General features: G+C 41.2%; 1 protein-coding gene across 9 annotated transcripts in view; it reads left to right on the top strand.

Annotated features, from left to right (window-relative positions):
* Nucleotides 1–22,172, top strand: part of ATXN1 (ataxin 1) — a 265,370-nt gene that overhangs the window by 147,665 nt on the left and 95,533 nt on the right. For all 9 annotated transcript variants that reach the window (XR_012638150.1, XM_074944837.1, XM_074944831.1 and 6 more), the window contains one exon: nt 9,740–9,863. The gene's annotated coding sequence lies outside the window, so the exon portion shown is untranslated. The remainder of the gene's footprint in view (nt 1–9,739; nt 9,864–22,172) is intronic.

Below are 22,172 nucleotides of genomic sequence, written 5' to 3'. Positions count from 1 at the left end.
ATGCCTATATTGCCTGTTAATCCTTATTCATTGTTACTAAGTGCTAAATGCAAAGTTTTTGTTCTAATTATTGCTGTAGACAATAGCATGGCTGAAAAAAGAACCTTATGATAACAAGGGGCAACTTCTGCCCTCAAATAATTACATGCAACTCCCGTTGAAGTAAGATTGTCATTTCTGATTGGATGTATTCCTGAAAGCTTAGTCACATGACAATCTTTAATTAAAAGATTAATTTTTAATTTCTGGAGGCTCCAGGACAATCCTGGAGGGTTGGCAATCATGTGTTTGAAGTCACTGGGCATTGTAACCTTGCTAAATGAGAGCAGAATTTGGCCCTCAGTTTCCATAGGTGCATTTACCAGGAGTGCTTTTTGAGAGCATTTATGGTCTCTGAGGGCTTGATCCAAGCTCATTGAAGTTGATAAGAGTTTTTCCAGTGACATTAGTGAGCTTTGGATCAGGCCAAATTCTACATTCTGTACACATATCCCATTGAATTTGAGGGCATGATTTAACCTGGGAGTTCTCAAACTGGAGGTTATTATGAGGAGGTTGAGAGCAGTCAGCCAGAGCCCCACCAGCCCAGCCCTACCCTCAACCCTGCTCCAGCATTTAAAATAGTGTTAAATATAAAAAAAGTGTTTTTAATTTAAAAGGGGTGGGTCACACTAAGAGGCTTGTTTTGCGAAAGAGGTCGCCAATACTAAAAGTTTGAGAACCTCTGATTTAACCCTTGGTTTTCTTTTCGGCTTATTCCTTCCCGAATCTGGGAATTGTCATGAGTACTTATTCAAATACAGAGTGACACCCTGGGCCTCTGAGCCAACAACATATTCAGTAGAATATACGGTAAGTAGTATTTCTGAAAATAAAAATCTATGTAAGGAAATGAAGGACAATATTGACACTAATAATTACAGCAATACTGTAATAGATTATATGGTATTTACAGTAGTAATTTACAATGTGTTTATTGAAAATCTATTTTATAATCTGAGTGACAAATCCTAGCCCCTTTTGAAATCAATGGCAAACTCCAATTTATTTTAGTGAGTCTTGTGTTTGTCCTTAAATCTTGTAAAACATTAACCATTCTTTCTTTTTTAGTGCTGCCGTCAGCTTTAACATACTGTTCTTTTTTTGGCACTATTAATTATTATTATTGTTGTTCATGCAGAGGACCTGTATGGGAGGACTACTGAAATCTGTATTAAAAATAGCATTTTCATATCCTCCCACTCACTGTACTTAGTGTACAAAATCTCTTTTATAAATGCAGACTTTCTGCCGGCTAGGTGAAAGAAGCTGTCACTTCATTTCCATAATGAAGTCATTCCCAGGAGAATTTCATTGTTTTAGCAATAGAATTTTTGTAAAAAGCCTTTTATTTTGCCTGAGAAAGGTAACAGAAATTAACTTTTGAGTGCTTATTCTACAAAACAGTTAAGGAAAGCGCAATTCTCTCTTCTTGATGTGTGGGGATTTGTACATGTGTGAATGCTCTACACTCTAAAATGAGAATAAATCCCTAAAATTCAAAGAAGGAAAGAGCAAAAATCGTTTCTTGTTCAGTAAAGCATCATGCAGCTGCTTCTTCTAATTCTTATCAGCCCAGATTCAGTAAAGCACTTAAGCACGTGCTTAATTCAGTCTCCATTCTGGAAAACACTCAGCTATGTTCTTACGTGTCCTACTTGACTAGGGATAACTTCTTGAATTGTGGCAATTGATTTATATAGTTATTGTGTCATACTGACAATATAAGCTCTACTTAATTTTAAACTCTTTGGGACATGGCCTGTCTTTTTGTTCTGTGTTTGTATACCTCCTAGCACAATGAAGTTCTTGACTAGGGCTCCTAGGCATTACTGCAATACAACAGCTAATAATAATAATAATAATAATATTTAAAAAATACCTCTTGGACATTTCTCATTTCTGTCCAAAGTTGTATGTGTCCCACACAAATGTTTCCTCTCCTTTTATTGTAAAAAATTATTTACATCGGAAATAAAGAATCATGAAACTAATGTTCTAGAATGCATTAGAGTAAAAGTAGTAATCACACAGCATTTTAAGTTTTCTGTATGAATAACTTTTTGTATCCCTCATTTTGGGTATTTTTAGGATTGGGTATTTGATAGGTCCAAAAATAATTGGTCAATTGACCGGTCAAATATAATCAAATAATGAGAAAAAGTTCCAGTATTTTAAAGCACTGGTTTATTAGAACAATAAAAAAGCCTTCATTAAATACTTATACCTAATTACAAAAAACAAGTTACTTAACTGCAGAGTTATTTTAAATCAGAAAAATGCAAAACTCAATGCAATGAAGTGCTAAAAGATGGAAGAATGGCACTATGATGGGCAAGCAAAAGGGTAGCCCACCACTTACGTCAGGGCGTTCTTACTGGAATATTTGACAGTATTCGACCGTGGTCAAATAATAAGCAATGAGATGATTGGTCAACTGACAATTATTTGACTGGTTAGCCAAGCCTAGTCCCACACTATGTGCCACTTTTGGACACTGGTAGGTCTAGAGGTATGTATTCGTGCAGAGTCAGCTGTAGAGTATTTACACACACACATGCACACCAGTAGTAATGCTTCAGTTTTAAACACTAGGTTCATAGAAAGGAAAAGTATAATTACACTTCTGGCTTTTGCACCACATTAAGCAACCCACATCAAAAGGTGTTTGCCGTTAATGTTTCAACAGGTAATCTCTGGATTAAAAGTCAATTGATGTTCCTGTTATTTAATGTTCAGTGGTGAAACCATTGAAATCTCTGCTGTAAACACAGTAGTCTTATTAATTCTGAAGAAAGTAGTCAATAGTGCCTTTGTTTTACAACACACTCATTCAGGTTGCATCAGAATTAGAATAGCTGTAGCTACAGTGGAAGTTGGGAGGAGATTAAAGTGTAGGGTTGCATTTTTACACACACTCACTCACTCACTCAATCACTTATATTTGGTTGGCTGGTTTGGTAAAAGAAACCAGTGAATGGACATGAACTAGACTGATGATACTGGTAATATTACCTAATGGGAATGTCAGCCTTGAGGTTCTAGTGACCCATCCACTCTTTAAGACCCACACATTCCAGGAGTTCTAAGTCTATAGTCTACGAGAAAATGTCTAGGTGTTTATTAAAGACCTAGCTTTTGAATTGATTACCATCCATAAAAAAATTACGAGTCTGCTGTAGCTGTTCAAATATGCAGTAGGCTTATTGTCTCAGTTCCTGGTTGCACCCACATTTTTGCATAATAGATTTCACAAAAGAAAAAAAAAATCTTTGTTATATCACAGAAGCTTCCAGAGTTATTTTTATTGCTGCTATCTGTCCTGCATTACTGGCCAGAAGCCTGAACTGCTACAGACCATTTACATTCCCTTTCCCATTCATTCTGCTCAGTAGACCTGTAGGGATGACGGTGTTAAAAACATGCATGGAATAAAGTAGTGCTTACGGAAAACTTTTGTGTGAGAATGAAGAAACATTACACGCTAAATGAAGTGCAGATCCTCCTGGAGGCCCCTCCTCATGAGCCACTTGTGCTGTAACATCTATGGAAAATGGGCCAACTGATAGGTCAAAAGGCTAATATTGGGTGTTTATAAAAAGTATATGTGTGTGTAACTTATATATGTTATGTTATATATAATGTGTGTGTAAAAAATCACTGAGCATATTTGGATGGTATCTCTGTCCTCCCCGGCCCTTTGTATGTCATAGGTAGGGCTACGATTTTCTCATGCAGACTTTTAGTCAATTTCACGGCAGAGGTGCCGGGTGGGTGGGTGGCTGGGTGAACCATAGTCACAGAAAGGTCATGGCCTACGGGTGGGGAAGGGTTGGTGCTTAAGCCCACCCTGCACTCACCCCGCAGTGGCAGTTCCTGTCCAGCAGGGCTGAGCCCAGCTCCCCGCTCTGGGCACTGCAACCCCGTGCACAGGGTCACAATGCCAGTCAATTTTGGCCTGTCCACCCCTCTGTCTCCATCTACGGAGGGGCAGATGCATCAAACCTGAGTGGCGTTGTGACCCCATGCACTAGGTTGCAGTACCAATCAAATGTGGCCCAACTGCCCCTCTGTAGTTGAAGACTTTATTAAAAAAATTTCAGATTCATTATTACTGTGAACACTGCGACCATTGTGCCAAAATCATACTTTAATAACGAAGAATAATAGTACTATTTATTATTTGTATTCTGGTAGTGCCTAGAATTAGGGTCCTGTTGTGCTAGGCACTGTACGAACACAGAGTATGAGATGGTCCCTCCCCAGAAGAGTTTACAACCTAAATAAGAGAGTCAAATATTAATCAACAGAGGACATACGAACGTAGTGCTAAAAGGTACAAAACGTGGCAGCCATTTGCTTTGTTTTGGTATTCTAGTTCCTCCAAACTATCCTTCTGTTGCCCTACCCTCTGAACAGGGGCCCCTTTGCCAAATCTGTATCATCCTTGCTGACCAAAGAGCCCTGCGTTCAATATGGTACCACCAGAGACACCTTCCCTCAACAAAATGAAGCATTAGAACGTTCATGTCTGGTTGTTTACATGCACAGTAAATAGGCATTGAGACAGTATCTCTCCAGGGCCACCAGGTGCAGGCAGGAACAGTAGTTAGATTAGACAGTCAAGTGGTAATTCCTGAAACCTCTTCCCCAGGTTCTACTTGTAAAATTCAGTGTGTGCAATTATTTACGAGCGACCTTCTCTTTCTCCCACTGACCGTGGTGTTTAGAGCAATGGTAATGCGTTGCTGCTGCTGCCCAACTCGTCCTGTGTTACTTGCCTGTGTCCATGCATGGTGCAACAAAAGCAAGTCTGCAGGATGTCTCGGTACCACAGGCAGAGAACCTTTAATTGCGCCCTTAGTGTAGCTGTTAGCACTCGGAAGAGAAAGAGGTGGCAGGAAGCATGTTATCGGGTACAAGATGCCCCATAACACTTACACTTTTATAGTTGGAGGATGATGGGTGGGGTGGGAAGCAGAGGAGGAGCAGCAGAGACAAGATGGAAGATGAAGAATGCTGCTCTAGATGTAGGCAGTAATGGGACCCATGGCTTTCAGATATCCTTTGGGCCTAAAAACTATCACAAAAGTCCAGAAAGTATCTTCCTAGCAAAAGATCTGAGAATCAGCTTCCCCTTTCCCAAAAGATAATGCTTGCATGGGCTAATTCTGTGCAGAAACCAGGAATATTCATGGTTCATTTGTGGTATCTTCAGGGAAGACTAATAGGGAGACTGTCTATTACAGCCTGATAGATAACGTATCTTGTGGAAGACCCAGATTTGTTTAGGACCTTGGGACTTCGGTTTCCAAGGTTGATGAGGTGGACCAGACCAGTCATGTCGGTCACTAAAGAGGAGCTGTTTATCTTTATTATTGCCTGCTGCCCCGAGTGCATGAGTCACAATACTCTTTGGGCACCTTATCCCCTTTCTAGAGATTTGGCTATTCACTGAAGAGTTTTCACATTCAATGGCATCACTTTTCTCCCGTGAGTGTGTGCATATGGAGGAAACAGTATTCAGACAGATAAAAGATGTGGGGGGCAGCATGGCCTAGCAGGCTGCCATGGCGTTAAAGATGGCCTGTGGCTGCTCTTACCCCTAATACAGGGGATGTGACCTGTGGGGACTGCAGATCAATGTGGCTCAAGATGGAACTTTATAAGGGAGACTACAGGACTCGGAAGACAGTCTGCATTTCTGTTTTAGGGCCTTTAGGGTGTGCAAAGTGCTGAGGGCTAGATTCTCCACTGCCTTGCACCTTGTTTAGTCATCTACACCTCTGCAAAGTGGGTGCAAAATTCAACCAAATCAAAAGTTTTATACCCTTATTGTGCTCATTTACACAAGGTGCACAATAGAGGAGAATCAGGATCCATGCATCCACAACTTCCAGGGGGAATTGGGACCTCAAAGAGGAAGAAGGCTGCAGTCTGCCTATTTTATACAAACTAAGGTCACTTTACACCGCTCTAGCCTTGAAATGGGTGCAAATGTAATTTGAAGGAACCTTTACACTGCCAGTTCAATTGTAAAGGGGACTTAGTGTAAATAAGAATCAGTTCCAGTAAGTGGAGCCTTTGCACACCTGAATTGTAAATTGTACCCTGTGTAAAATCACCTACACCTGTTGAAAATAGTTTACAGAGTGTTTCCTGATATGACAGATGATACACATTAGGTAGTTGAAATAGCATATGTTCCAGGAAGACACAGCCTCATCTTTCCTATTCTCGGTGGGACAGAAGTCCAAGATTATATCATGCAGAGGGAGAAGAAATGAGGAAATGAATTACAGTTTTATATGGGTTGAAGGATTAGTTGAGGGATACTAGCGAACAGTGAAACAACTCAGACAGGAACAATATTATCCTCCCTTAAAAACTTTTATTCACTTATGCTAATTTGTGAATTAGGAAAACAAAATGATAGGATGCAAGACAGTAAGGAAGGTGAATGAACAAACTGCGGGAGAGAAGGGCAAAAAGATGCTCTCTTGCTGGCTATCCTTCAGATCAAGTTGAAGAGAATTACCTTTTTTCTTCAAGGGGTTGGAATAAATACAGGATGTTGCAAAAGAGCTAATTTCTGATTTTCTGTTTTGCTAATGTAACTGCATCCATCACATTGTGATTTTAATTTCTTATTTGGACCCTCATGGATCCAACTTTAATGTCCAGACATAAACAAAATATACTTTCCCCTTCCTCCTGATGGGGTCTGCTGGTCTCTCAATTACAGTGCTGCATTCGACGTGCACCCCTCCCCTCCTCCTCCCCCCCCCCCCCCGCACCTCTTAAGGGCAGGGCTATGCTATATATTATTATTTATTACTTGTATTACTATAGTGCCTAGGAGCCATAAATACAGCTTCCTCAATCACTTGCAGTTTGTAGTGAAGATGTGACACTAACTATGCTCTGTAACCAGGGTGAACCCTGGCACATCCAAAACTTTATCCTAGTTATGGAGCCACAGTTAAGGTTTAATCTATGCTACAAATTGAAGCCATGTTACGATTGTTTCAGAGGACGAATTGCTTGTAGTACAGTACCCTAACTTGGTTTATATTGCAGTGTAGATGGGTACTGAGACACCAGCCGTACTTCCCATATAATGTCCCTATGTTCAGAAAAGTAGGCACTCATATCACAGGCTTTTGTTATAGAGCTCTAGTATTCTTTGGGCCAGATTCTGATCTCATTTACCGTCAGACCTTGGTTACTGTACTGTCTTCAGTGGAGTTACTCCAAACTCTGACCAGAATGAATGAGAGCAGACCTTGGTTGTTGGTTACAGAGTGTGAGTGGCCCTTATGTGATTATGTGGGAGCAGGTTGCACACATTAGGAAGTTCCCTGGGCTCTTGCCTGCCCCACCAACAGCCGCTCAGGGTTACGATCCCACTGTATGTTCCAGTGAGTGCACAGCGCTGCAGGGAGAAGACAGTTGGTTGTGCACGGTGGTGAGCAGGCTGCACCAACTAAAGGATGAACACTGCTATTTGGGAAGGTATTGTGCCTCCCTGAGGCAAAATCCCTGCCTACATGCTCTCAAGGCAATTTGTGCCATCAAGCCCTTAAGACTTTAACCATAAAAATGGTTAGAAACATTTGGAGGCAAATGCACTTTGCTTCAAAGAGAAAGACACTAAGCAGGAGTCTGTAACACATATCACAGACTCTGCAGTATTGCTGCATATTTAGCATCCATAAATCTATTTTTTCTGGGACCAGCAGGCTTTGTGCAGGTGACTCTAGCCTGGTTAAATTAAAGGGCCCAAGGCCCATTGAGGTCAATGGAAAGACTCCCAGTGACTACAGTGGGCTTCAGATCTTATGTGTAGTTTGCTAGTGAAGGTGCACTGGGAGAAAAAGACATAGCCTGAAATTGCATTCAAAAGACAACTGCACAAAAACAGGAGAAACTTTTGTTAGGTAGAAATGGAGTCATGTTCCAAATAGGAATCAAGTTCCATATTGGTAACAAGAGGTGCTGAGCTAGAAAGGCTCTTTATATTCTGGATCAGTGTTTGATGTACATTCTATACTCAAATCTCATTCCATACCAGGGACTTGTTAAATGTGGGGCTTAGGTTTGGCTTATTACAGAGGAGACATTTACGTAACTTGAATCTGGATTTTCATTTGGATTTCAAATACCCCTGAAATTTGGGGCTGTTCAGATCCAGGGCTGGGGCCCATCTCTTCTGTGGTGTTTGGGACCTGGGGCAAGAAGAAATTCTAAATTCTTGTTAAAATCAAGGAGAGCTGTTTAATGTTAAATATTCCTTGGTAGTGAGTTAGTTTGCAGGTCCACATTCTGCATTAAAGATCAATGAGAAGAAGTAGTGTAATTTGATTGTCCATCTGTCTGCCTGTCTACAGTATTTATAGTATGTCAATCAGCACAGTATCTAGATGCATGAAATGTGAACTATTTAAAGACACCCATTTCAAGGAGACACGAACAATTTTGTGGGAGAAAATGAAACTAGGAAGAGGTAGGTAGACCCATGATCAGAAGTAAGTGGGCGCCTAAATCTTTAATTGATGGAAGGTGTGCTCAAGTCAGCCCCTGGTGACCAGTAAGCATATTTTCAGTGTTCTCTTTGGGACTGCAGCCTGGTGGTTTTGCTGGACCCGGATAAAAAATTTGAGCCCTGCCAGTTCTTCTTGAGAAGTGCAAAATGGCTGTTAGCCTACCAGAAACTGCTAGCAAATACATGTGTGCCTGTCATACAATCTTCCACTTGTATTCTGTGTCATAATTTACACTTGGAAAAAGGATTTGGCAAGACCTGGGGGTGAAACTCTAGTTTGGCACTTAAAATGGCATGTTTTTCATATTCCCCAAACCCATTTATGCAAGTTCTTAAACCTCAGGTATGTGTATCAAGGGTACAGTAGGTCAGAAAAGTTGGTCAGAGTTGGCCTAAGAAGAGATGTTCCTGGCTCAGGTCACATATAAAAAGAAAAAATATCAAAAAATTCAGGTGTGGAAAATACTCATTAGGACAAAAGTACAGCTTTTGTGTGTGTGTGTGTGTGTGTGTGTTTGGTTTGAATACTCCGGAAGTGCTGCTGCACTATGTCACTTTATAGTGTGTGTGTGTGTGTGTGTGTGTGTGTGTGTTCTTTGTGGGTGGGTCTGAATGATATCCAAGTGGAAAATTTCACAGCACAACAAACATGTGCAGTGTGTTTGCTGTTGCAAATGGAATAGTATGATGTAGACACGTGACATATTCCAAATAATGGCCCTGATCCTGCAGAATCATTGGTGGGTGTGGACACTTACAGCTCCACAGAATCCCCAATGATGGGATTCAGTGGAAACATAAAAATCCGCCAGTGTGGATCCAATCGGGGCTTAATATATACCAAACAACAAACAAGAGTAGTTTTTTTCCCTCAAACAAAATATATCCTAGAATTGTTTTAGTTATGAATTAGCTTCAGAATCAGACAGTTTGTGGAGTAACTGTTCTGTGCTTTACTTGTTGGTAACAAGGGGGGCTCTTTACATTCTGGATCAGTGTTTGATGCACAATCTATAGTGGATTCTCCATATCAGCAGCTCATGAAACTGCATTTGGTCCAGTGAGCTATAGAAATCAGCTGTTCATTTGTTAGGCAATTGTCTGGATTCTTTTCTCTCTCTTCCTCACCTGTTTTTGTTTGTTTGTTTTTTTCAGGTATTTCTTACATTATTTGAAAAAGAGAAGGCACCGGGGACCTGCAAACAATCAGGCGGCTTCTGAAAAATCTTTATGGTAAAGGATAATCCAGGACTCCCTGTAGAAGAACATAGTGAATGATGTGAGTTAACAACTGCAGTATGGTCGTTTGTAATTATGTCCTTTGAATGGATTTCAATATTTTGCTGTTTGGTTGGGACCTAAGTCCTATGAGGTGTTGAGCACACATTGTAAGTTGCTGAGCACCTGTAACTCCTTTGACATCAAAGGGAGTTTGGGTTAAGTTACTAGCCCAGACGTTGCACTTCATTATTTAAATTATGCTGTTGAGGCAGAGGCGAGGCACCTAAAGAGTGACGTTGGGTTACTTTTTCCTCAGAGTGGTGTCATTTAGAGTGCTGCAGTTAGTGACACTGCTGTCAGTTTGATAGCTAAATGAATAAATTCTGTTCATTACTTGGCAGATTAAAAAGAAAAAATTGCTCAGGACTAAAGTTTATTATCCAAGACCTCAGTTCAGGAGTTGCACACCCACACACATTTTATTTAAATCGTTTGGCCATTATCGTATTAGAGGAACACAAATGTGGGGTGCCTTTCTGAACTTACACTGAAAACTGGAAGTAATACAATATTTTGAGCAGGGCATTGTATTAGATTTAATGTGATTTTAAAAATAGCTCCTGTATAAATTCTTCTCTCCCCTCATCGCACGAACATCCATCCACATGAATCAGAGTCACATTTACATGTGCTCTTCAAGGGGAAAAATAGCCAGGCAGTTAAGGTCCTGCAGTGCAGAACTGCAGAGTCTCAATGCATAGATGAGACAGTGGTGTAGGGAGGAGAGTTTTAGGTTTATTTGGAACTGGGGAACCTTTTGGGAAAGGAGGAGCCTATATAGGAAGGATGGGCTCCACCACAACCAAAGCAGAACCAGATTGCTGGCATGTAAAATTAAAAAGGTTGTAGAGAATTTTTTAAACTAATGATTGGGAGAAAGCTGGGCATGGAGGAGCACACGGTTCAGGAGGAGACATCCCTTAGGGATGAATTTATTCAAGGAGGAACTGTATATCCTACTAAGTAGGATAGGAAAGAAGTTGGTAAAACACAAGTAGAGGCTAGTGAGGAACAGTCAAATGTAAGAGTCCCATTTAAATACAACACATGAAGGCAAGTAACAGGAATTTTCCTCCAGGGCAGATTGGAAGAGGCCCTGGAGGTTTTTCGCCTTCCTCTGTAGCATGGGGCCCGGGTCACTTGTTGGAGGATTCTCTGCTCCTTGAAGTCTTTAAACCATGATTTGAGGACTTCAGTAGCTCAGACATAGGTGAGAGGTTTATCGTAGGAGTGGGTGGGTGAGATTCTGTGGCCTGCATTGTGCAGGAGGTCGGATTGGATGATCATGGTGGTCCCTTCTGACCTTAATATCTATGAATCTGTGAAACAGAATATAGATAAAACGTACAAGTGCTTGTATACAAATGCTAGAAATGTAAATGCTAAAATAGATGAACTAGAGTGTGTGGCATTAAATGAGGATATTGATAGTTATGGCAGAAACTTAGTGGAATGAGGATAATCAATGAAACACGGTAATATTAGGGTACAACATATAAAGAAATGACAGAGTAGGTCGTGCTGGTGGGGAGTGGCACTATATGTGAAAGAAAGTGTAGAGTCAAAGTAAAAATCTTAGATAAATCAAACTGTACCATAGACTCTCTAAGAATAGAAATTCCATGCTTGAACAGTAAGAGTGTGGCAGTAGGAATATACTGCTGACCACCTGATCAGGACAGTGACCGTGAAATGCTCAGAGAAAGTAGAGAGGTTACAGAGGCAGAAAACACATTAATAATGAGGGATTTCAGCTATCCTCATATTGATTGAGAATATGTCACCTTAGTAAGGGATGCAGAGATAAAATTTCTAGACACCAAAAATGACTGCTTCTTGGAGCAGCTAGTCCTGGAACCCACAGTCTATTATAATTCCTTGATAGAGTCAACAAGCATGTAGACAAAAGTGATCTAATCAATTATAGTGTACTTGGACTTTCAGAAAGCCATTGACAAGGTCCCTCACCAAAGACTCTTAAGCAAAGTAAGCAGTCATAGGATAAGAGAGAAGGTCTTCTCATGGATTAGTAACTGGTTAAATGATAGGAAGCAAAGGGGAGGAATAAATTATCAGTTTTCGCAGTGGAGAGAGGTAAATAGCAAGGTCCCCCAAAGATCTGTACTGGGACTTGTGCTGTTCAACATATTCATAAGTCATCTGGAAATGGGGGTGAGCAGACAATACAAAATTACTCAAGACGTTTAAGCTGACTGCGAAGAGTTACAACGGGATCTTGTTAACTGGGTGACTGGACAACGAAATGGCAGATGAAATGCACTGATCAACAGTGAATTTCAAAGTAATGTGCATAGGAAACCATAATCCCAAGTACACGTACAAGATGATGGGTTCTAAATTAGCTTTTGCCACTCAAAAAAAAGATCTTGGAGTCATAGTGGATGGTTCTAAGAAAAATGTCTGCTCAATGTGCAGTGGCAGTCAAAAAAGCTAACAATGTTAGAAACCATTAGGAAAGGGTTAGATAATAAAAAGGAAAATATCATAATGCCACTGTATAAATCCATGGTACACTCACACCTTGAATACTGCATGCAGTTCTGGTCACCCTGTCTCAAAAAAGTTGTATTAAAATTGGAAAAGGTGCAGAGAAGGGTAATGAAAATTATTAGGAGTATGAAACAGCTTCCATCAGAGGACCCATTAAAAAGCCTGGGACTGTTCAGGTTAGAAAAGAGACAATAAAGGAGGAATATGATAGAGGTCTATAAACTCATTACAGGTGTGGAGAAAGTAAATAAGGAAGTGTTATTTACCCCTTCACATAACACAAGAACGAGGGATCACTCAATGAAATTAATAGGCAGCAGGTTTTTTAAAAAGCATAATGAAGTACTTCCTCACACAACACGCAATCAACCTTTGGAACTTGCTGCCATAGGTTGTCGTGAAGGCCAAAAATATAACTTGGTTCAAAAAAGAATTAGTTCATGGAGTTTAGGTCCACCAATGGCTATTAGTCAACATGGTCAAGGATGCAACTCCATGCTCTCCCTAAACCTCTGATAGCCAGAAGTTGGGACTGGGTGACAAGGAAAGGATCGCCTGAAATTGCCCTGTTCTCCTCTTTTCCCTCTGAAGCATCTGGCACTGGCCACTATCAGAAGACAGGATACTGGGCTAGCATTGGTCTTATGCTCCTGCAGTCATTAATAAATGGTACTATTCCCATGAGGACATGTTGAAGGGAACTGTGCAAATGATCTAATGTTCACAGTGTTCTAGTGTGTGTTGATTGTTTTCTAGGTTGTGAGGGTGCAGTGTGTGTAGAAACAAATTTGAATGTTTTTATGTCGCTTCATGGTTTGTGCATTGTTCTAACGGGTCCAAGAATAACCCATATTCTTGTCTGAGAGTAAACTTTGAGAATTCCAATGTTTGATAAGTTGCCCTTTAAAAACCTTGTTCAGAACATGTAGCAGTCTTTTATGATGATAGTGGTGTTAATAACATAGGTGCAGATTCTTCCAGAATGGGCAAGTAGCTTTTATTTGAAGTGCTTGGATTTTCTCAAAATTAGGTATGTTTAAATAATAAAAATTAAGATGAAATCCCACATCCGGTGGATTTGAGTACAACATGCCATACTTCAGCTTCACTGATAGCTGTCCAGATTTTCTTCAAAAGTTTGGAAATTCCCAGCATTCCATATTTGTAGCACATGATGTCAATGACCTTAAGATCTTATTTTTGTGTTTTAATCCAATTACTGCCCCAGGACTACAGTCCACAGAGTGTTGTTGGAAGTGTCTGTGAGTGTGTGTAGGGCAAAAGAATATGACTGGAAATGTGGTTTAATATTTAGATTATAAGTGAAAGTGATACCAGTGGGTTCGTTCCCCACGGGATGTTTGTCGATATTATCATGTACACATAATATGACACTCCAGTCAAATTCAGGCAGATATGGGTGTATCGGTTACATCCTTTTCGCACTTTGAAGGTTTTCTTGCAAGGATTTATTTTGCAAGCTGATGTGCTAGGACACAGCACAGGATGGCAGTACTAAAAAAGTACTGACATGCCACGCTTGTGAGGTGCTGGCAGGAAATGTTTGCTCAAGCTCCTCCACTGATTGCAACACACTAGTACTGCATGCGGTGGGGAGTGGTTCAGGTCTCATAGAGCGTGGGGCTTTTTAGGTCAAGACCATTCATATAAACTCCACCGAGAAGCTAACTGTCACCCATTACAGAGAATGTAGCCTGTGTGTAATATGCTTTCTGTCTGATTCCGTTCTGCAACACCTTACGTTTCTGAATGGTACCCAGGGCAGTGCCACTTAGAGCACATTGTGGTGATCTACTGAGGTGATATCGAGGCTCATGTTGGAAAGAAAAAGTAGTATGCTTCTTGCCAGGTGCAAATGAAGAGAAAGTGCTCCTGGCCACAGCTCTTACTTGGGCATCCAGGAGCAGTTGCTTTTGAGGAGCCTTTGATGACTGATGGAAAGCACTTTAAATGTCACCTGACTTTGTATCTGGTCACACTTTGTTTCAGCTTGGAGAACTGTGCTACAACAGCTTGGCAATCAGCCAGTCTCTCTGCCTTCTAACAAAGAGACCAGAATACATGAAACAGGGATTGGTAATTTTCTTAGGAAATATCAGCACATAAATGTTTTAATTAAAAATATCATTGTTCTCTGTCCTCATTAATTTCAGTGGTGTGCTCTCTTGTTAGGAGGTGTGTTGAGAGCAATCTGTCCTTTCACATTTTGAACAGTAGCTCTTCTGTTTCTTATAATCCCATTATTTCACTACCAGTCACATTTCAGAGCAAAAACTCAGTGAGTTGGGATCAGCACACTGAATCCACGTAGAAACGGTTTCATTGGCATCATTTTTCTCCCTCCCTCCCTTCTTTTCCTTCCTCCTTTTCCCTCATTTGGATTAAACAAATTTCTTTACAGTTTGCTTGCACAAATTAAGTCCACACAGTGCCTTTGCAGAGAGAAATGGAGAGATCATGAAAGTCCCTTAGGCAGGAATGTTATTTCATTCAGTACAATAATACAAGGGAAAGTTTAGGTTTTTTGCTGCAGTGTGTCTGGTACCTTGTATTTTCCGACATAAAATTTCCAATTAATATTTTCCTGGTAGTAGTCAAATGGGCTGAAAGAATGTATTTTATTTAAACACTGAAAATATATTCCCCCACCCCCTTAGAAGCAGCAAATAAATCTCCCTGTCTGCCTTAAAAAAGGTGTGTCTTTACCTATTTGCACTTGAGCGAAAACCTCTGGCATGGCTTGTGGGAACGGGAAAATAAATGTCTAAATCATCTGTGTGGCAATAAGTTAAATACCCTCATTTGCTCTCTCTGGTTCTGTCTACACTGCAGTTAAACACCTGTGGCTGGCCCATGTCAACTGACTCAGGCTATGGTGCTATTTAATTGTGGTGTAGACGTTCGGGCTCGAGCTGGTGAGTGGGTCCCAGAGCCCAGGCTTCACCCTGAGTCCGAACATCTGCACCGTAATTAAACAGCTCTGTAGCCTGGGAGCCTGAGTCAGTTGACATGGGCCAGCTGGGGGAGTTTTATTGCCAAGTAGACATACCCTGTGTTTAGCTTTTACTTGGAGCAAACTAGAGGTGGCCGGCTAGTAAACATCCCTGGTCCTTTGCTGTGACAAGCCTTTTAATGCTTGACTTCAATGGGAATTTGCCTGAGAGAGCACTGTGTCAGTCTGAGTAAGGATCTTAGGACTTACCCCTAAAGTTTAGCGCCGGTGCTGTTTCATTTTCAGTATTATGCTGTCCCTTCCCTACTCCTTACCCCTCACCAGTCCCTTCACGCTGGGCCTCCTTTATCGATACTTCTCCCTCACTCCTCACTGTAGGTTGTTTTTTCTGCCACCTTAACCTATGACAGGGACTTTCCATGAACAGCTCCTTCCGGAGATGTCAGTGCTGCTTCCTGACTTGACTGGCAGGGATCACTGTAGTCCAGGAACACCCTTTCCCTGAAGCGCCACCTTCTTCGCATGTGTTCAGCCTCCCACTTGTGCAGCGGCAGCAGCCCCCTGAAGAGGAGGGTTAAACCTGAAGCATAAACAAATCATGAAAGGAATATGCTAATGGGCCTTGCCCAGTGGCACTTCGAGTGCAGCTTGATCCGCGAGACTGGATTGCTGCGTTGTTGGGAAAGATGCGCAGTTGTGTACTCTGACAATGGCAAGCTCTACAGACCTTGAAAAGTCAGTGGAAAGTTTTGACACACTGCTGAACGTTTTGAATGTGCTTGTTTCTCAACTCCTTTTGCATCTGTATTCTAACCACTTCAGGGTTTTAGATGGAATTTACCAGGCTACCAACAAAGAGAGAGAACTGTATGTTTCCCTTCTTGCAAGCAAGTGCCCTGGACGTGCCATTTCGTATTTATAGGGATAGAGTAGAAAGCAGGAACTGCCGTCATTTGAAAAATGTCTCTCTGAAACAGCAGTAATTTATTCTCAGGCTTTCTTCTTGATTAAGAGCTACAGACAGCTGCAGCTTCCCTTTAAATAGCAATAGCACTCTATAAGCATGCTATACATTGGGCTTCAGGTTTCTGGCATTTCTCTGCCAAAAATCAGGAGTATTTCTCACCAAATAAATGTTCGTTCAGAAAGCCCTATTTCCTGGCTTTTATTTTACAACACCTGCTTTCAATGGACAGACTAGAACAGCTCAGACTGGCCAGTTGGGAGAGGAAGTTGAAACTGTCTGGCTCTCTTTTGGCATAAAGAAATCTGTAACAGTAAGTCCAGGCCTTAGTTTTGGCAGCTCTTTGGCTGGTAAATATTGGTTTAAAGTGAAAGCTTCGGAAATACAGAACAGCTACTGTACATATAGACAGATGAAATAGGCTGTTGCGAATTATGAGGTGGTGATTCCATCAAGAGAGTCTGATGATGTCATAAAGCCCAGACACTCATTTGACTCAGCAGTACCCAGACACTTGCATCCATGTCTGCACAGACCCCCTAAACTCCTCTGCTGCTTCTCCAGACGCCCTTTCTCCTGCCTGCTGCCGCCCAAAGTCCCAATTTCCTACCTTTCCTTCTCCCTGCTGCTTTTTTCAGACTCTGCTGCTGTGCTTCCTCCTTCAGTTTTTCAATTGCTCATCTGCCTCCCTGCCGCTTTCCACTCAGTGCTGCCAGTGCCTGCCACTTCAGTGAAAGGCTTTGCTGTTGCAGCAGCACTAGTTGGTTGAGTCTCATAATTCAGGGGTGTGAGGTTGCCCTCATAAATTACGGGATTTTCCCCCCTGTATTCATGGCTTGCAGTTTGCAATCCATGTATTCAAGTAATTTTAAGTTAGATCATTCATTACTTTCCCCTTGCTTTCTTCTTGGCCTATATAGCTTCCAAAAAACTGAGAAGTTATCATTTCTCCAGGGCTAAAATCCAAGTCTTTGATAGGCAGGTACAGTGCCTGGGGCCACTACATGTTGCTACTGGTTGTCAGCATTGTAAAACTTATCCTGCAGAACAAAGAAAGTAGGGCACAGAGGTTGTTCTTTTCTCTTACTCTGGCAAGCTCTAGTTTCTCGCTTTCTCATGCCTTTTCTTCCTTGTCCTCCAAGCAAATGGCTGTAAGTTTAGGACTCCTGTGTTTGTGGTGAGGACAGGTTTTGCCTGAGCAAACAGATATTTTTGGCAGTCCCTTCAGCTTTTGGCTTTCAGTCTTGTTTCGTGACCTCTCTTTCAGGAGAGCAGGCAGTGATAGCACATTGGATCAAGCAAGCGAAGTAAGTGAAGTAGGTTAGTTTGTTAATTGTTATAGTTAGTGTGTAGGGGATTGCAGTATGGTCTGTGAATGAAATGTGGCTTATGAAATTTGACAGCGTAGCCTGTGCTTGCTCTCATTTTTCATATGCTGCTGTGATCTGTAGAGGCTCCAGGTCCTAGGATGCAGTGTGCTTTGGCCCAGAAGGCCCTCTACTCAGATCAAGATGGAGCACTATGAGAGCACTATAGGCTCGGTATACCACACTAGTGCATTAAAGTGCTCCAGTTTACATGAATTACACATGGTGCTTATCTGGACAAAGCTTGGGTGCCTCTGCTGTTCAGCTACAAATTTTGTCTCCATTCTGCATCATCTTCTTGTCATCACGGTGATGAATCCTGGTCACGTGCCACCTGAGGCACATTGTGCATATGCTAAGAAGACGACTGATTGTAGTACTGCTGTGTTTGTGCAGCTCTATTGTGATCTATTTCCCTATGCTCATAATGACGATAGTAGTACCTAGCAACATGCCAGTGCTACTGTAAAGGCTGTAGCAAGAAAGGAATGTAAGTTAAGCTCGCTCATAAGAGAATTTTCCACTTTTCTGTGCTGGGCATGCATCCAAAAGGAGAGGTTGATGTCACTGGTGTGCTAGTTACAAGGGATCATGGACCAATGAGTCCTGCTAGTAGAAATACTATTCCATTGAGAATAACATGCTCATTCATGTCTATTACGGATTTGTTTGTAGCCTGCCAGGTGTGCTGGCCTCATCCTGTATGTGTTGTGTAAGGATGGTATATGATCTCAGAGAAATTGGGGGTATCTGTGTTTCTTCTGACTGAGTTTCATGTTTCTGGTTGTTAATCAGCATTGGTGTTCAGCGTTACGGACACTGACAAATGTTTCTGAGGCATCGGATGGCACAGAGGTCAAGAGAGAGATGATGAAGCAGCAAGTTACCAGGATTGCTCTTGGCTTCTTTCCCTGTCGACATGTCAGACCTAGAGACAGATCGACATAACCTAAGGATATGTAGTCTTTCATTTGGCTATAATGGATTCTCCAAGCTACTCTTTAAATAACAAAGCTGTTCCTCCTACTACCACAAATCAAGTTTACTGCAATCAGTTACAATAAAAAAGGTCTGTTTAATTTTATTTTTGTATGAGGATGGAAGAGGATCTTATGGACTGCCCATTAGTTGCCAAGCTAGTTAGCCTTCACTCTGAACTGGGGTGCACTAGTAGTTCTCTTTCTTTCACTGCAGTGTAGGTTTCAGTCATCTTTCAATAGTGAACTCTGCTGAAGAATTAAAAAAATTAAGGCCAATAAAAATGTCAGGCAGGCCTGGTAGGAAAGTTGGTATGTCTGGACTGAAGTATAGGATGCTGGCTTTCTTGGTAAGTGTAAATTTGTGAACAGAGCTGATGTGTGAGACACAATATGAGAGGGAAACCTCAGAAAGGCACACCACCAAAAAATTGTGCTTTAAGCTTTAATCCGTGAGCAGCTTGTTTCTTTGGCAAATGTACCATGTTTCCTCAATGTCCTGCTTCAGCATTTCTGATGTAAATAATTTACAAAAACAAACCTGAGGTAACACCAAGTTTGTGTGAGATGGAAGTGAGTTTGATGCTCAGTGAGGGATAACTGACAGGAGGAGGTGTAGTGCAGGGAGACGACTGCAGCAGCTGACACATTATACTTTGTATTTGTTTGGGGTTGAAAGGTTGGATGGGGGCTGTGTGTTTGTTTTGCTTCGAGATCATGAGTTTTAGGCAGCTCTGTTAAAAGTAAAATTAACTCCTGTTGAACTGAAGCCAAGCAGTGTGTCTTCCTCATGCACTCAGATTCCAGGATTAAGGCAACACCTCTTAGATCCATTTCATGTTTAACTGATTTTTTTTCTTTTATTACAAGCTAAATTACGGTAAATTTAATTCCCCACTGGGCAGACAGACAGCAGCGTAGATACAGGTACAAGTTCCATTCCCATTACAGTTAACTAGTGAAACCCATCAAACTGCAGATGTTTGGCTTGGAAAATCTTCTTCCTATTCCTGGTCTTGTTTGCAAAAAGAGAGTGAGCTACTGTGTCCACCATCCTAACAGTGGTGCCTTGTGTTAAATTAATTGAAGCAAGTGGTCTTCATTAGATCAGGTATTGCTTTGATTCTGATCTAGTTCTCTCTTTCCTACAGGCACCCTTAGACTTTCCTACTTCTAAATCACTTTGTCCATCTGGTTAGTGTTTTGATTTGGCGAAGTACCATAAATTTATAGCAATTAATATAGTGTTCCCTTCTTCCCCTTCATCTGCCAAAACACTTGGGATGCTGTACAACAGAATAAAAACAAGTACAGGACAAACATTATAAGAGTACCCTCTGGAAAAGAACGTACAACGGAAACTGTTGTGTTGTAAACTTCAGCACATACAACATGGCAGTAAACATCATGTATTGATCTGTAAGCCTCCTGCAGTTCTTGGCTCAAGAAGAGGCCATGGGAACTGACCCATCATTTTCTTTCACCTTGCTTCAGCTGTAGTTCAGTGAGTAAAAAGGGTCAGATATTGAAGGTTTACCAGATGGCATATCAAGAAGCAGTCTCAGGGGACCTGGTGAACTGCAATCAGGGCACGCAGTGTTAGGGAAAACACTGAACAAGCACCCATACACCTTGTAATAACCCTCTTCTGCGCCCTCCCCCAGACCAAGAGAGACTGTTTGGCCAAGTAAGATCCTGTCAGTGCTGACAAATATGGATTTTCTATTATGGCTCTTATTCTAGACATGATGCTTTGGAGTTCCAAGAGGGCAGAGGATGGGTGAGGAACAAGAAATCCTAGACAGACCATAACAATTGATGGAAAAGGGGAATGAAATTTAAAGGAGTTTGATTTTTTTTTTTTTTTTTTACAGCCTTATACCCCACTCTTCCAATCATCATTATCATCATTCTTCCCACACCATCAGGTGCATAAGGCAGAAATCAATTGGCATCCCTATCCTAGTATGTTTAGATGCAATATTGCCACTTCAGCCACCCACTTCAGCCATCCTGCAAGAACTGCAGAAAATTGGCCAACAGCTTAGGTTGGGTCAGGCAACCTAGTTAGTTATCTGTGTACCTCCCCCACAAATGGGATTCTTATCAAATGAAAATTTAGAAATCGCATTCATGCTTCACCCAAAAATAGGGCACCGTAGCTAACTGAAGGCTATGTTAAAGACCTACTGTATCTCTTCACCCATTGTTTTTACACACAAGATTCTATTCTAATGAAGCTGATTGTGTGTTAGTTTTATCTGCTTAGCACAAAATGCTGACAGAGATTTGAGGTGTTTTGCTTTGATTGGTGCTATGGAAAAGTTGTTAATATTTTGACTCTGATGGTAATTTAGGGTTACATGATAAAACCAGGGGTGGGTAATCATTACAATTTGGTATTTTAATATATTCCCAATTCTAATTGTGCTCATGAGCATTGAAAAATAGATAGGTTTGTTATAAAACGTTGCTTAAAAGAAAGTTATTGAGCGTATTGGAGCCAGTTTTCAAAAGTTAATAACTGAACAGCTTTGGTCTCTTTAAAATAAATGAAAATAACAAAAACTAAAACTTCTTGCTCAGCATAGTAGTGTGCTGGAAATGGCCTCTTGCTTTCTGCTTTGTTCCCCTGACTGGCACCTTCCTGAGAAGTGCAGCAGGGAATGAATAGGGGTGTGTGTGGGGGGGGGGGTGTCAGTCATCATGTGTCTGGGAATGTAAAAAGTGAACACAAAAAGCCCAGAACGTATGCTGTTTTTGGCAAGTAATTTATTTTAGTTGCTTGACTTCCTGATTCTTCTCACTTAGAGGGTGCATTAGTGCTTGGTGAATCAAGCCCATAGTGTGATACTTAGGCCTCTTTTTGGACCATCTTGTAAAATGGATAGTCCTTAGGATATCATGTCAGCACTAGAATGGATAAGTAGCTGTGTTGTATTGTTTGGGACTGGCAGTTGCAGCTTCATTCCAGGATGGGGTTCATGATCTGCGGTCATAAAGGGTCTGAACACACTGCAATAAAACACCTGTGGCTGCCCTGTGTTAGCTGGTTCGGGCTGCAGGGCTGTAAAATTGCAGTGTAGAGGTTCAGGCTTCGTGGGGGCCAGCCAGAGGAGTTTTATTGCTGTGTAGACGTGACTTAAGTCAGTGGATAGGATTTTGAAAGAGTGGAGAAAGCTTTGTTAACTGAAATGGCTGGGTCGGACTCAAAGAGGAAGAGTTTGCTGTTCTAAAACATAGCACAGAATTTTAGACATTCTTATCAGAGCACTCAGTTAAGCGGTTATGTGGAATACTGATAAAGTAATGTGTGATAACAGGCTTCGTAATTTAAAATGCCCAAACTTGGCATGTGCTATAGTAATATAAAATAGTAACACCAATGAGACTCAAGTTTTGGAATTCCTGGTTCTGCTTACTTGCTTCACTAACAGATCATTGCATAAACATTGACTTAATGCCTTCTATACTAGAGAGATATGCTTTGCTGTCAGAAGGGATGTTTGGTCTA

The sequence above is a fragment of the Natator depressus genome, chromosome 2 (assembly GCF_965152275.1).
Source record: "Natator depressus isolate rNatDep1 chromosome 2, rNatDep2.hap1, whole genome shotgun sequence".
In the NCBI taxonomy this organism is placed as follows: domain Eukaryota; kingdom Metazoa; phylum Chordata; order Testudines; family Cheloniidae; genus Natator; species Natator depressus.
Note: the sequence above shows the minus strand (reverse complement) of the source record. Positions and strands in the feature narration are given on the sequence as shown.